At 41.0% G+C, this 12,630-nt stretch overlaps 1 long non-coding RNA gene across 1 annotated transcript; it reads right to left on the reverse strand.

Moving 5' to 3' along the window:
* Positions 1-330: 330 nt before the first annotated feature.
* Positions 331-8,561, reverse strand: LOC310853430. Its single transcript, XR_014568789.1, has 5 exons — positions 8,461-8,561; positions 7,575-7,599; positions 4,808-4,849; positions 4,473-4,552; positions 331-368 (listed from the first exon to the last, which is right to left on the reverse strand). It is a non-coding gene; the product is annotated as an uncharacterized lncRNA (long non-coding RNA).
* Positions 8,562-12,630: the final 4,069 nt, after the last annotated feature.

Genomic DNA, 12,630 nt, shown 5'->3' on the forward strand with positions numbered 1-12,630 from the left:
TTGATCCCATATACTTATCTGCATCATATACTGTGTTTGTGTACCTTGGGAGTCCAACAAACTGCATGTTTTACCAGGGTGTCACTTAGAATCTGAGGAGAGAGGGGGAGATGAGAAAGGTAGTTTTGCCGTAGTTTTTACAATGCATACACAGTTACACTAGACTAAGCCATTCACGACTACTACAGGATTTTGTAGTCAAGTAGTCGACTAGTTGGACAAGTTGTGTGGAGATTTCTTTCATCCAATAACACTTAAAATCTCTCTTATAAAATGTCTCAGTAACCAGTAAAGGGTTGAATAATGTAGACTGGACAAACCTGGATGTACGTGCGAGTTAAGGAGTCAGTCTTCTTCAGCGCCCCACACTGAAGGCACAAAATCATATATGATTTGTTTGTCAACAATTACCCTTGGATGTATTAAGAGAACAATGTGTCAGGGCACCACAGCTGCTCATCTCCTGTACTTATACTGCCCTGATTTAGGAAGAAAATATTATTAATTGTCAGAATGAGTTTCACCATTGAGCCAATGCTTGTTCAGGGGATAAATTGAATCTTGACCACCAGGTCAAAATTCGTGACAGATCCTGTGTCTACACATAATGACATGACCTTTGACACGATATAAAAGGTCTCAATAGAAGAGCAGGGAGACAAAGTTATATTGTATTAACATACTCTCATTTCATTCAAAAAAGTCATATTGCCACCTTAAGCCCCATTTCCAAAATAGTGGATCTACAAACTCACAACTCAGCTTGTAGATGCACTGTTTCACTGTTTGTCGAGGGGAAAAGAGAGAATGTTTGAAAATGTTAGCCTATAATGACATTCCCAAAATGTGGATGCCAGGTTGAAAATATATACATATCTATAACGTATCATAATTATGTATCATAGGCCAACTGTATGTAGATGAAAACATATCTACTGTATAACAGAGCACAACCATGGATTGCTACCATATTATATTATACCACTAAACTGTATATTAACATTCTTATACTATACCTATATATATTATATCTAACAACATTGTTATATAATCAAAGTATAATAAATAAAATAAAAAAATAATAATAATAATTTGAGATTATAATGTGAACAGTAGGGGAGTGGCAATTGCCAACCCCTGAGAACCCAAAATGACACCCTGCCACTTTAAGATTAGAGTTTACTGGAATGGATCCCTTGGGTGCTAACCACCATAGTGAGTCCCTGTAGAGGGTGGCATTATCAATGAAGCCCTGTGGATCTCTCTCTCTCTCTCTCACGCACGCACAAAAACAGAAGCACTCTCGTACACAAAATGCAAAAAAGGAAGCATGCAGCCCCCCGCATGCACATTCTCATAAATACACTATAATATCTGGCTTCATCGACACATAGAGCATACAGCAGAGCCAGTGAGGAACACAAATTATTTTTTTCTTTTGCTGTAGCGATATTTATTGATTATTGTTAAAAGTCTCTGTATATTACCGGTAATTGTAATCATTGCTGGCAGTGGTGAGTGAGTGAGTGATTGATTGATTGATTTTGATTGAGTGTTTGTTCAGTAACTGGATTATCCCATCTCTCTAGCTCTTTCCAAAACAAATCAACATTTTACAAAATAGCAGATCTTTGAAGCTCACAACGCATCGCATACAATGCATCGCGTGTATGGTGTAGATCCGCTAATCATTATGACACAAAGTACAGTATTTAGGACTTAAATACCGGTAGTTAGATTTCTGGCAATAAATTACTCTGAATTCATGGCAGTTAAAATACCATTGTCTATGTTTGTTTTTCAACACAAATCATTGTTCTGTTCAGTGTTGTTTTTGGCAGCAAATTTAGATTTTAGCTTTACTCATAGTGTCTTGAGTAGTTTAGTTTTAGTCACATTTTAGTCACCTGGAATGTTTTAGTGTTAGGTAACATTCACACCAGAAAGCTTTACTGCGATTAAAACGAATCCTGCTGCACATCGTCAGAATGTGCGCTTCGTTTGGAAGGTGTGAAGCATCATTCGAATCCTAATGCGCATCAAAGAACCGCATTCTACTCCAACCAAAAACGGGGGTTTCGCTTCGCTTGATTACGATTCGGTGCAGGTGGAAATGCAATCCGCAGCAAATAAAGGAAATGAAGCAAACAAAGTGAGGAGGAGCTAAACACAGTTGGAGACGTAGAAGGCATATTTTACGCAGCGCAAAGATGATGGTCGAAATGAGGATGAGTACATTAATCAATTGCTTAAGGAAACACATAAAAACACTGCAGTGTAGCCTACAGAATATTCTGTCTGTCTGTGCGTAAACATGGAGTGCTGTCACTGTGTGGGGACTGGGGAGTAGGGACTTTCATCTCGATAAACATTTTTGCCCTGTTGTCTGTTCTCAGTGCGCTCAGCGCTGTGCCTCCATGCCCAAAAGAACAGTGCGTGGCTGCGTGCGTAGAGTTAGAGAGAGAGCGAGAGAGGGAGAGAGAGATAGAGAGAGAGGTCCAGTCCCTGACAGCACAACACATGCACATTATGAGTATAATTTTAACACCATAGATTTCACTGTGATAAAGGTCCCCCCTGCTGCGTTTCCAATTGCTGCGAATGACAGTGTGAAGGCAAACCGCAGCAAATTAAATATGCAAGAATCCCAACTTCTCCGCCCATCCGCATCGAGTCTACCGAAGTATTAGGTGGGAATGTGACCTTAGTCTAGTTTTAGTCGAATAAATATCATGATGCCGTTTTTACACTTGCTGAAAATAGCTGATCTACAAGCCCACAACGCGTCACAGCGTGACGCGTCACATCGCGACGCGTTGTGAGCTTGTAGATCGGCTATTTTCAGCATGCAACTAATTGTAAAATGACTTATACTGGATCACTAGTCCCTTCCTAACATTTTAGTCTAGTTTTTATTTGTTGACGAAATTGTCAGTATATTTAGTCTTATAGGTTTAGTCATCATAGCTTAGTTTTTATTTAGTTTCCATTTAGTTTTCGTCAGTGGAAAAGGTTAGTCGACGAACATTTTTCGTCTCAGTTTTATTCGATGAAATCAACACTGGTCCTGTTGTGATGTGTGATCATTCACACATTGTTACGTGTGAATGATCACACATGACACTGCGAATCACTCAATGTCAGTACAGTACATCTCTGTCTCTCTGGATATTTATATGTGAGGTTTATCAGATATTGGCCTATTATAGATGCATCGCATATAATCAACATGTTGTAATAAGTGTGGATGAAGTTAACTTGTTTTTAAGTAGTGTGGTAATTTAGAAATGGTGCTATTTGTGTTTTTTATAATAGACAATTTAAATGATACAATTCTGCAGTGAACAGTTTCACTGTTCTAGTTTTGGACAATTAAATAGAATTTTAAACTGTGAAATATCCTGCCTTCGTTATCTTTGTTTCTGAGCAGCTGTCACCATCAGACTGTTGAAGATGATGACCTGTCATGAACACTGCCGCCTGCCACCAGGCTGGCCTGTCACACTGGAACACTGTTTGTTTTCTTATGTTGGATGTGCATGTTTATCTTATGTTTCGTGTGGTGTTGTTCCGCTATGCCAGTTGTTTTCAACCCTTTTCACATCAGGGTCCATTATTTATTCAGGAACATTTCTCAAAGAGAAAACCAGCACTCACGGAACTCTCGCGTTTAAGGAACTTTTCATTATTTTTCTAATCAGTTGGCATGGTATGCCGCAGAGCAGCAGTACAACGAACGCGTTTCGGCGTTCAAGCCTTCATCAGCGTTGTCTATCTGCTGGAGACACCGGAAGTGCCACATTTTATAGTCTCCCTAGGAGAGACAGCTACCTATGACTCATGCAGACATCAATGAGTTCTCAGCCCACAGTTCTCAGCCCACACCTAATGACGTGGCAATTTTCCTCTAATCCTCAAAAATTCCTCTAATCCGATGTGCAGGTGACGACATGCACATGACATGCACCTTTGTATTGATGAGAAGCAAAAACGTTCTTTTTATTTACGCTAAAGATGAGAGGCTGGTCTGCATTTATGCGAGCCCCGGAAGTCATCGGTAACATAGCTCTAAATGGCCAACGGCATTGCAACGGCATTAGAGCTATGGACCAGAGCTAAGTGGTTCCCAAAGTGGGGTCCGAGGACCCCCAGGGGTCCTTGAGAGGGTCCAGGGGTTCTCCAGCTAAATGATAGTTTGGAACCAAATGGACCCTTATGGGTCTGTAACTCTGAGAGTGTACATTCTCAGAGTTACAGTCCCATAAGGGTCCATTTGGTTCCATTTGTACACTCTCAGAGTGAATTTTCTTCTCCAAATCATTTAGCTGGGGACCCCCCTGTAACTGGCTCAATGACCCCTAGGGGTTCCCCGGACCCCACTTTGGGAACCACTGGGCTAGTGACAATACGAAATACCCTCCTTTTTGTTTCTGCAAAAGAATGTATGATTATGAATGTATGATTATGCTCACCTTTGACTGTAGGGCCAATCTGAACAGGATGCATGTTACTGAGATCTGAGGGCAGACCTACATACACACCTCCATAATTTCTGAGGAACACACACACACACACACACACACACTTAACACTATCCCTGAAGCCTGAGTTATAATTGTCGTGGTGTCGTTTACGTGAAATAGCAGATCTGCATCTACAAGCCCACTAAATTATATATAACTATAACTCAAACCTCTGCTAACTGTAAGCCTACAAATCTTTTTTTTTTACCTTGAAACATCATATTTGCACTCATTATTAAAGACACAACACTGTACATAATATAAGTCACAATCTCAAAACCTACATTTTTTTCTCATCATTTTCGTCTGGAGCCTCCTCCGATGTCCTGGGATTGATCATAAATAAATAATGAATAAAGAGCACACACACACACACACACACACACACACACACACACACACACACACACACACACGACCAGTGAATCTAAATAAAGATCACTCAGTGTAAATTAACAGTCACATCAAAGTAAAGGTCATGTGAAACTCACTGTTTGAAGTCCAGCCCATGTGTGTTTGTGTACATGTATTGTGTGTGTGTGTGTGTGTGTGTGTGTTCGTGTGTGTGTGTGTACATGCATGTTCAATGATCATGAGTCCTCGTTGCCATGCATGTAGTCTCGCGTAGCCAGACAACTATACCACAATCTCGGAATGCTATTAGAGTCTGGAACAACACCTCCGAGTAAGGAAGCTGCTATTTCCGTTCACAAAAATATATTTAAAAATATCTTTATATTTTATTTAGTCATTTCCTTTTCTGCTAAGCGACAAGCTATATTATGCTTAGATGTTTTCTATTCATATTAGGATACATTTGCGCGACTGTAAAGACGAAACGGAAGTGGGGAGGAGGCTCCACTTCCACTTTATATTTCTCTCGTGATAGCTTTGCCATTGCTCCAGACTGTATGACGGAAGCATTTGGAAATTGCGAGAGGCAACAGTCTGGCAACGCGAGACTACCATGCATGTAGTAGTTGCAGAAGCAGTGAGTGCATTCTCCGGCAGCGGCAGCAGCCACGGCGCCGCCGGCAATTGCCGACAACAGCCGTGGCTGTGTTTCCTCTGCCGTGGCAGTGTTTCCTCTGCCACCGGCAAAGCCTCCTAATCCGCCACAGACCGGCGGCTGCCGGCACATGCCGGGCACATGCCGGCACATATGCCGTGGCTGCTGCCGCTGCCGGAGAATGCACTCGCTGTCTCTCAGTAGTTGGTCAGTAACCCATTTAGGACTGAGGCCGATACATACAATAGCATGTGCATAGCAACAACAACCCCAAAAGGACTGAGGCCGATACATAGCATGTGCACAGCAACAACAACAACCCCAAAAGGGGTCCCAGACCTCAATGGGTATAGCGTCAATCATTTCAACCACTTTAACCATTATTTTATACATTGGCTATTCAAAAATAGCAGATATACAGCTCGTCTCTGGAATATCTTAATTTTTTTAATCATTTTTATCCCACGATTTTGTAACCCCTTTTTCACCCAGCGTCAATCTAATGTAATCCTGGGTGCTACACTTCCTTCGCCAACCTGGGGAGAGCAACAGACTGACCTCATGCTTGCTTCAATGCATGAGCATCCAAGCCGCTTCTTTTAACCCGACAGGGGGGAGTTTCCCCGAGTGAACGTAGCGCGTGGAAGGAACACGTTATTCCAACTAGTTTCTTTCCCCTCCATCAGGTGCCCCGGCCAGGGGGAGGCAGTTTATAGACCAGGATTACTGCATGTTTTTTGTGAGGGTACATCGGCTGGCTCTCAGGGCTTTCTGTTACTCTTTTAGCATTCTTGTATGCCTGTTTTAACACAAATCATCTCTTCTGGACACATCAGTTTGGGGGTCCTTGACATGAAAAGGTTTTGGAATCTCTAGAGTCTAGACAAAATCCAACATGTAACAAAACAGGTAATAATCGTGTTTATACATGGGATTAATTAAAAAAAAACGTTAGAATCTATTATGCTGACTGTTCTTACAGTATCTTATATCAGAGCGCTCTATGATGTAAACACCAGAGTGCTCTGAAAGTGACATGATTGACTTCCAAAGCTGTAGTTGTAGGGGGATAGGCTGAATTCTCCCAATGTCTGGTATGGTGAGGCTAGAAGGTGTCAAACTGGCACCCTTGCCTTGTTTTTCTAAACACTGATCAGCTCATCAGCGTTTAGGGTTTTGCCGCAACGGTTGTGATGTCCAGTTAATTTGTTTATCAAAAGAGTCAAACCAGAGCTGAGTCATGCATGCTGGGTAGTGTTGTTTTTCCACTGCTGCTCTGTGACAAATCACGACAGCTAAACATAAAAGACAATAGGGACACAAATAGATTTCCCGGTCACTAAGTGAAACAATTAACTGAAAATGAGGTGATCTCAACAGTGTTAAACGTTGTTTCTCAAATGTATGATTCATTGGTGTCGCTTCGCTCGTCATATATACCGGTAGGCTACATACATTAACCGGCTAGACTGACAAGATTTCCAAATGGTTATATTGCTTGAAAAACAGTTGCAACAGTGTCAAAGCACTGTTTATTGGTCGACCACAAAGGTACAGTATGTAATTTAGATTGTACGTTTCTTAGACCAGTGGTTCTCAAACTTTTTCATGTCAAGGACCCCAAAATTGACACGGACCCCCATTTGAAAAGATATGCCAGGGACCTCCATAAGAGAAGATTGTCTTCTTTTTTTTTTGCTCTAGCAGTGATTCTCAACCATTTTCATTTCAAGGACCCCCAGTTTGACATGCATTAGGCTACGGACCCCTAGTTAATGCCATTTCTATCTCTGGGACCCCTGGGATTTCTATTGTAAAATCAATGTTAGATTAACTCTGAGAGTGTACAAATGTAGCTTCATTGTTTACCTGGTATCCATGCTTCATTGAGGCACTACATTGTTTCAATACAGCAATATAATATTAAAAAGAACATTTACTTGGCGATGTTATACTTGACACTTATTTAGTCAAGTATATTATACGTTGAATTAAAGCTTTGAATTAAAGTTTAAGAGATTGAATGAAGCATTGCTACTCACGCTTCCTTTGAAGCTTCAGCTGCACCTGTGGAGACACACACACACACACACACACACAGACACATGCGTGAGCCAAGAGAACCAAAACAAGAGAGAGAACACTCCCAACAACACGCACGCACACACAATATATCTATCCATCCATCCATACATACACTATTCTGTTCACACACACACACACACACACACACACACACAGACACACACACACACACACACACACACAGTGGGAAACAGCTGAGCAGCAGGAAACCGACACACCTGTCATTTCAGATGACTGTGCGCTTTCACTGTCCCCGTCTTTTCCACTTGACTCCACTCGATCTCTGAGAGAACCAGTTACCACAAATAATCTAATATTTAAACTCTTTGTTGTGCCGATTTATTAGTTAATCTCAGGATAAAATAATAATATAAGTACATATACGAAGACATCCAGGTATTGATCTTTTTTTATATATTTTAATAATACATTGTCCAATCATACTGTAAGCACAATGATTCTTAAGCCATTATAGGCGGGAACCCCTTTTTGTAACCCTATATACGGGAATCCCTTTTGGGGTTCTGTACGGTATCCAAAAATTACAAAAATGTGATGCTGATACATAAATATTTGAAGTTTTTCAGAAAACTTAGATCAGGATTTAGAAGGCATTTTTAGAATCACCCTCGGTCCAAAATGAGTTTTAAATTATGACCACAATGAACTCCTTTCTTTCAGTTTTCTGTGAGGATCTGTGCAGGGTAGAAGTTTTTTTTCTCTTTGCTCCTCTCTCGTCTCAGTGACAGTGACGTCCCTTGGGGGACCAACAGGTATCAACACAATCGGTGTATTAACATAGACAGCTACAACGCAAACCATGCAGAGACGTAAGTAACTTACCTCCAGTTGGGTTGTTGGCTGAGGAATTACCACAGCCCATCCTGCGTCAATACCCGAGAGAAGAAAGGAGAGTTGGAAGACTGGAAAGGGGACTGAAAGGGTGAGAGAGCAAAAACAATAGTGGGAGGGAGGGAGGGAGGACTTGAGAGTGTTCCGAAGATTCCGATCAGACGAAGGGAATGAGAGGCAAAGGCAAGGTGGGTGGAAGATGGAGAGGATGACATGGGGAGGAGGTGATGGGATGGCAGGAGAGGACAGGTGCTGTGTAGAGATGAGGAGGCGTTAGGTGTAGGTTCGTCATCGCATTCCCTTCCCTCGCTCTCTGGGAATTGTGCGTTATGTGTGACACATGTGGGAGAAGTGGAGGTTTGTGTACGGTATGAGTGTGTGTGTGTGTGTGTGTGTGTGTGTGTGGAGGGGGGGGGGGGGGGGGGAGGAGTAAGCGAGCGAGAGAGACACAGATGTGAATTTAATAAGATGGGGAGGAGAAGAGATACGGAGAAGACTGATACGGAGAAGACCTCCCACTGGAGGTTCCGGGCAACAATTAACAGGTGTGCCTGGCTGAATGTTCTTCAATGTGGTATAGATAGTTTAACTTAAGAACAATAGGAATTTTATTAGACAGACAGACAAACCGATAATTATGTTTAGAGGCACCTGTATGCCAGACATCAGTATTTAAATTCAATAGATATCTAGAATTAAAAGCAATATCATTTAAATTAACTTTGAGGCCAAGCAAACTGGCTTGGTCTTCTCCTGGCTCCTACATTTCGGGATCAGTTTGGACAGATGTTCACATTGAATTTAGAGTAGATTAGCACATTTCACTCATGTATTAATCACTTACGCCATCATTTCATAGTAGGCTATGACAAATGCAAAACATATCCGTTATTTTGACCATTGAGGAGCTGTTTTGTAAGCTGTTGAGATTGGCAAATAATTCTGCAATATCTCCAATACATCCCAAACCACTATAGAATTGAATATTCAAATATATAATATTTTAAGAGACACTTCTGAAATCAGTCCGACATTGGAATTTGGTAGTATGTCAGAGGGAGATTCACATCATCATCATTCACATCAGTCATAGCAAGAGAATCTCGGCCCACTTAACTGGGAATCAGAATTACCCAAAATAATGCCCAGCGATCAAGGGCATCATTTTTAGGGCCTACTCAATATGTGATCAGATATGATCACATCAAGTAAGTACTACTTGGAATAGTTTGTTCGCGACTGGCGAGACTAAAAAACAGGAGGGACCAAAACAAAGCGACGCCGGAAAAAAAGCAGAGCCACCTTACCGGATTACGTTTTTCTTTTCTTAAAAATAAATAAAATCATCCAGTCTAAACCACGCCTAGACCGGATCACACGGGCGATTTAGGAAGACAGACCAGGCTTTCCTCCAAGGTGGAAAGTCTGGCGATGACACAGGTTACATGGATAATTATGTGCCCAAGAGAGAAACGCTAAAAAGGAAAATGATGGCGAATCCATCTTCCCAATTGTATTCTGTCCATATTTAATGCAACACTGGAGGACAGTGGCGTTTATCTGCGGGGCCATCTTTGATGATACGAAAGAGAGGTTTTATTGTGAGTCGGTAGTCAACATGCTGACTCCGGTAGTCAACATGCTGACTCCGGTAGTCAACATGCTGACTCCGGTAGTCAACATGCTGACTCCGGTAGTCAACAAACAGAATTTGAGCACATTGCAAATTCAACTGTCTTTTATCTGGCGTACATGATCCGTCATATAGGCTGTGGCCTCCTGACTGGGACTGATTTGTGCCATAATTATATATTTATGATGTCAGAGAATCTGTGTGAAGAGCCATGCAAAGTAGCCCATCTGCTTAAATGAACACCAAAGCCCATGGAGAGGCAGCTCCGTTGTATCCGATTTGACTGTACCATTATACAGTACAAAACTCATATTAGTTGCACTGACTACATGCATCATATATACTTGGAAGAATACAGTGTGTGTGTGTGTGTATATATATATATATATATATATATATATATATATATATATAGCATAGCTATGAAAATATTAATTTAATGGGTTTTTTTGTACCAAAGCAGCACCATATATAAACTTTATTACAGGCTCGTGGCCCACAGGGTAAGACAGTACATCACAAATACGAGAATACAAATAAAATAAAATAAAAATACAGTACATTTACCCAGCCCAACAGGTTACTACTCTACTCTCAGCCTGCTCATGAATTTAAATGTCAAGTTCCTCAACAGAGCCATGAAAGTAGTGAGTCCCAATGAACAGAAAAGCCCACTGGCTCTAGTGCTCCTTGGTTTTTTTAACAGGATACGAAGACAGTCATTATAGGCTACTTGCAGTTTGCGTAAGCTCTCCTTCTTGTACTTTACCCACAGTGGAGCTGTGTAGAGAGGGGTGCAATAAGCTCTAAAGAGGTTTACCTTAACATCCGTAGTACAATGGTGAAATTTACGGACCAACATGTTGGCTTGTACATAAAGCATTCTCCTCTGTCTAAACATGTCCTCATCATCCTCTAAGGTATCTGTTATGATATGCCCAAGATATTTTGTAATTTTGGACACACCCATAATTTGACCAGACAGATGAAAGGCAGGAAACTTAAGTTCCAGATCTTCTTTAGTTCTACATATGAGTATCATGCTCTTCTTGGCATTATACTGGATATCAAAGTCAATACCGTATTTTGTACATATATTGAGTAGCTGTAACCCACTGCTACTTGGGGAAAGTATGGCAAGGTCATCCGCGTACATAAAATTATTAATTAGGCTATCACCCATCATACAACCTGTTCTGCACCCCCCCAGCTGCATTGACAGGCCGTCCATATATAAATTGAAGAGGGCTGGGGATAAAATCCCCCCCTGCCTGACGCCATTACCCACCCTAAAAGGGGTGGATAATGTGCTCCCCCATTTTACCTGCATTTTCTGGTTAGCATACCAGTAGACAAGAATGCGTAATAAACAGTTTGGCACACCCCTAAGCTTGAGCTTATTAAAAAGCTTGTAGTGATGGATTCTTTCAAAGGCTCTCGACGCATCAATAAAACCAACCAGCATAGTAGAGCCCTGCCTTCTATAGGTCTCCACTGCTTCTTTCAGAGCGTAAATACATAAGTCTGTACTATGTTTGGGCTTGAAGCCAAACTGATTGTCAGTGGTGGAAATGTAAATACTTAGTCTATCAAGGAGTATAGTTTTTCTAGTACTTTGGACATATGTGTCCTGTCAACATGAATCTGAGTCATAAATAAATGTGTACATTTGAGATGGTTTCCATAACTTTTCAAGGTTCACTCAGCTACTGTTGCTGTTGGTATACACTGCTTTATTCAATGTGTGTGTATTTTAAGGCGATTCACCAGCAAGTAGGCTTGGCCTCAGGGCAACCTTTTAAAATTACTTTAGATGGCGGGCCAGAACACAGTCAATTGCTAATTTAGAACCTGGAACTTGCAACAAACAACCTTATATACAATAATACATATCGTTATAAAAGTTAATACGTGTGTGGTATAACAATTGATGGAGAAGCATGTGGAATAAATGTTACAGGTGCACACACAGAAATTTAATCCTTATGTAATCCTTTTTGTGCAGGCCTCATGCTTGAATGTCGCACTTACTGTAAGGGCACGGTCACACCAAACCTTTATTCCACCTATGAGGGCGGGTTCTGCCAATGCATTCCAATGGAAATGGAGTGGTTTATTGCAGAAGTCTGCCAATGGCAGCAAACCACTCCACTCACATTGAAATGCATTAGCAAAATCCACCTTCAAGGTAGAATAAAAGTACGGTGTGAAGAAGATATTTAGTTCATAAAAAGGTTTCAAATGAAGCTTTCATCTGGAGACAGAGTCAAACTCTTTTTCAAACAAGAGCTTGGTTGGAACCATGGTTCAAGGTCTCTTCAAACAGAGATTTCTTTTAATAAAATAATTTAAGGCATGTGAAACACAGCTTTGATTTTTTGATTTTATGTGAGATGCCTATTGCCTACCCCTGCTATACACAACACATTTCCTGAATTTCAGATAAATTTTATATTTTTATTAATTATTCGCCATTCTGTTATACAGTGATCAAACGCTGAATAAAACATTCCCACAGCATACAGTTT

The sequence above is a fragment of the Protomyctophum parallelum genome (genome assembly GCF_964188405.1).
Source record: "Protomyctophum parallelum genome assembly, chromosome: 22".
In the NCBI taxonomy this organism is placed as follows: domain Eukaryota; kingdom Metazoa; phylum Chordata; class Actinopteri; order Myctophiformes; family Myctophidae; genus Protomyctophum; species Protomyctophum parallelum.